The 3,999-nt window shown below is 46.5% G+C and overlaps 1 long non-coding RNA gene across 1 annotated transcript in view; it reads right to left on the bottom strand.

Annotated features, from left to right (window-relative positions):
• Window positions 1-810: 810 nt before the first annotated feature.
• LOC106527226 (uncharacterized) overlaps window positions 811-3,999 on the bottom strand; it is a 7,203-nt gene continuing 4,014 nt past the window's right edge. Inside the window, exons 3-4 of the long non-coding RNA XR_001311356.1 lie at window positions 1,302-1,457; window positions 811-1,201 (exon numbers count right to left, since the gene is read on the bottom strand). This is a non-coding gene — a long non-coding RNA (uncharacterized LOC106527226). The remainder of the gene's footprint in view (window positions 1,202-1,301; window positions 1,458-3,999) is intronic.

Here is a 3,999-nt window from a genome sequence, read left to right as displayed (position 1 = left end):
TTTTGACCACAAGAGGGCAGAAAAGAAACAAGATGTGGATGTTATCAAATCAAAAAAATTAAATAAAATACAATAAATATAAACCAGTCAAAGCTGAAACTACATTTTGCTAACATTTCAATCTCTGGTTAGGCTGATAATCCGGTCATTTACATTGCAAACATTTTAGAATTGCAATTACTTTTTACACTACTCCACATTGTAGTCTTACATTCTGACCACCAGAGGGCAGCAAAAAAAACATATTTGGAATCGCTTCAACACTTCGATTTATATGTTTAAAAACACTTTAATGACTAAAAACAATGCATAAGTATTAATTTTAAAATGTCAACACTGAAATTTTGTTGCATTATTTTTCTTGGTTTTAATTTTAAAGAACTTAAGAGCGATTAATACATCTGTAGTAGATATTAAGGACTTATTTTACTTAAAGTTAACAAATTTTATAAAGACAGATTATTAGCTCAGCTGGTAGACATTTTACCTGCTATAAACATGAACAAATCGAATATTTGTAAAACAAATCATTTATATACATGTATTCTTTCATATAATTTGGAAGAAAAATATGCTCATAAATTCTATTTACATTATTTAAAATTACTAAAATAAACATTCAACAATAAAAAAATATTTTGTTTTCTCTTGATTAAACAAAGTTTGTCATAAAATAAAGTACAAATAATACACACAGACACACACACGTCTGGTTTTTATATCCCTGTGGGGACCATGCATTGTCTTCTATTCGTTTTTTTTTTTTTTTTAATCGTAACCCTGACCATTTACCCTAAAATTAACCTCACAGGTACCTACCCGACTCTGAAACTAACCTAAACTGAATTCACACCTTAGTCCTAAACCTACCCCCGTGATGTGCATTCGTACCATTGGGAACCAAGAATTGGTCCCCAGGAAAATGGTCCACACGATGTAGGTAAAACATATATATTTATCTATAATTATTGAAAGGTAGCTATGTCATCAAATAATCCAAGCTCATTATTGTTGTAGTTCAAGAGTTAAAACAAAGTTCAGACATTTTGTCCTGAAGACGTCACTGCAGGTGTTTTAACCACGGCTGCATTCCATTTCAAACGTTTTGATCCTGAACATTTTTACTCTGTGTTTAGCTGCAGAGGTGGAATGCAGACGATGAGAACACATATGGTCCTCCTGGTTCTTCAAGTTAAAGAATCTGCTGTAAAAAAAAGATCTGGAATAACCCAAAGATTTTATTTTTAATCTCATTAAAGGAAACAAAGCTTATTTACTTTATATGAAGGATAAAAGTTTACTTTGCTCATCTTATAATGAAATCATCCTCTTGTTAAAATAATGTTCTCAACATTCCATCCATCCTAGAAGTTAACCCACTTCTTCCTTTCAGGGTCAGTGGTGCTGAGTCACACTGAGGGGAGGGGGACACCTGGACAGGTAGCAGGTCCATCAATCTGTGAGAGAACAGAGTTAGAGGTAAATATCATCAGGCTGAAGAAAAGGTTCACTGGAGATATTCTGAAATAAACTCGTCCGTCCGTCCATTTTCTGCCACTAATCCAGGGTCAGGTCTCGGGGGCAGCAGCCAAAACAGAGAGACCAAGACCTCCCTCTCCCCAGCCACTTGGACCAGCTCATCCGGGGGAATCCCAAGGCCTTCCCAGGCCAGCCGAAAAACATTAGTTCCTCCAGCGTGTCCTGGGTCTTCCTCTGGGCCTCCTCCCAGTGGGACGTGTCCAAAACACCTCACCAGGGAGGCGTCCAGGAGGCATCCTAACAGATGCCCGAGCCACCTCAACTGGCTCCTCTCGATGTGGAGGAGCAGCGGCTCTACTCTGAGTCCCTCCTGGATGACTGAGCTTCTCAGCCTATCTCTAAGGGAGAGCCCAGACACCCTGTGAAGGAAACTCATTTCGGCCGCTTGTATCCACAATCTCATTTTATCGGTCACTACCCAAAGCTCGTGATCATAGATGAGGGTAGGAACGTAGACCGACCGTTAAACCGAGAGCTTTGCCTTCTGACTCAGCTCCCGTTTCACCACAACAGACTGGTACAGCGCCCGCATCACTGCAGACGCAGCACCAATCCACCTGTCAATCTCCTGCTCCGTTCTTCCCTCATTCGTGAACAAGACCCCGAGATACTTAAACTCCTCCACTTGGTGCAGGACCTCCTCCCTGACCCGGAGGCGGCACGCTACCAGTTTCCAGCTCAAGCCCATGGTCTTGGACTTGGAGGTACTAATCCTCATCCCGGCCGCTTCACACTCGGCTACAAACCGCTCCAGTGAGAGCTGGAGATCAGGATCTGATGAAGCCAATAGGACCATGTCATCCGCAAAAAGCAGAGATGTGATCCTAAGGTCACCAAAAAGGATCCCCTCAACACCTTGGCTGCTCCTAGAAATTCTGTCCATAAAAGTTATGAACAGAATCGGTGACAAAAGGCAACCTTGGCGAAGTCCAACTCTCACCGGAAACGAGTCCGACTTACTAACGGCAATGCGGACCAAGCTCTGGCACCGGTCATACAGGGACCTAACAGCCTGTATCAAGGGGCCTGGTACCCCATACTCCCGGAGTACCCCCCATAGGAGTCCCTGAGGGACAAGGTCAAATGCCTTCTCCAAGTCCACAAAACACATGTAGACTGGTTGGGCGAACTCCCATGCACCCTCCAAGACCCWGCTAAGGGTGTAGAGCTCGTCCGTTGTTCCACGACAAGGACAAAAACCACACTGCTCTTCCTGAATCTGAGATTCGACTATCCGACGGACCCTCCTCTCCAGGACCCCTGAATAGACCTTACCAGGGAGGCTCAGAAATGTGATCCCCCTATAGTTGGAACACACTCTGCGGTCCCCCTTTCTAAATAGGCAGACCACCACCCCAGTCTGTCAATCCAGGGGAACTTCCCCCGATGTCCACGCAATATTGTAGAGTTGCGTCAACCAAATCAACCCCACAACATCCAGAGCCTTAAGGAACTCTGGGCGAATTTCATCCACCCCAGTCACCCTGCCACCGAGGAGCTTTATAACCACCTTGGTTACCTCGGCACCAGAGATTGGAGAGTCCAAACCAGTGTCCCCAGGCTCTGCTTCATCATGGGAAGACATGTCGTTAGGATTGAGGAGGTCTTCAAAGTATTCCGCCCACTGACCCACAACATCCCGAGTTGAGGTCAGCAGCGCACCATCCCCACCATAAATAGTGTTGGTGGAGAAACAACCCAACCCCGAGATGGTGGACCAGAATTGTCTCGAAGCCGTCCAGAAGTCTTTTTCCATGGCATCTCTGAATTCCTCCCACGCCCGAGTTTTTGCCTCAGTGACCACCCGAGCCGCAATCCGCTTCGACTCCCGATAAGTATCGGCTGCTTCTGGAGTCCCACAGGCCAAAAATACCTGATAGGACTCCTTCTTCAGCCTGACAGCATCCCTCACCACTTGTGTCCACCAGCGGGTTCGAGGGTTGCTGCCACGACAGGCACAGACAACCTTACGGCCACAGCTCAGGTAAGCTGCCTCGACAATGGAGGCACGGAACATGGCCCACTCTGACTCAATGTCCCCCACCTCCCCTGGAACGTGTTCAAAGTTCTCCCGGAGGTGTGAGCTGAAGCTCCGTCTGACGGGAGACTCTGACAGACGTTRCCAGCAGACCCTCACTATACGTTTGGGTCTGCCAGGTCTGACCGGCATCCTCCCCCACCAATGGAGCCAACTCACCACCAGGTAGTGGTCATTTAACAGCTCCGCCCCTCTCTTCACCCGAGTGTCCAAAACATGTGGCCGCAGATCAGATGAAAGAACAACAACGCCGGTCATTGAACTGCCTAGGGTGTCCTGGTGCCCACAGCACATATGGACACCCTTATGCCTGAACGTGGTGTTGGTTATGGACAATCCATGATGAGCACAGAAGTCCAATAACAAAACACTGCTCGGGTTCAGGGGGGGGGGGGGGGGGGGGCCCCCCCCCCCCCCCCCCC

The sequence above is a fragment of the Austrofundulus limnaeus genome, unplaced genomic scaffold, assembly GCF_001266775.1.
Source record: "Austrofundulus limnaeus strain Quisiro unplaced genomic scaffold, Austrofundulus_limnaeus-1.0 Scaffold315, whole genome shotgun sequence".
In the NCBI taxonomy this organism is placed as follows: domain Eukaryota; kingdom Metazoa; phylum Chordata; class Actinopteri; order Cyprinodontiformes; family Rivulidae; genus Austrofundulus; species Austrofundulus limnaeus.
This window is presented reverse-complemented; position numbering and strand designations above follow the sequence as displayed.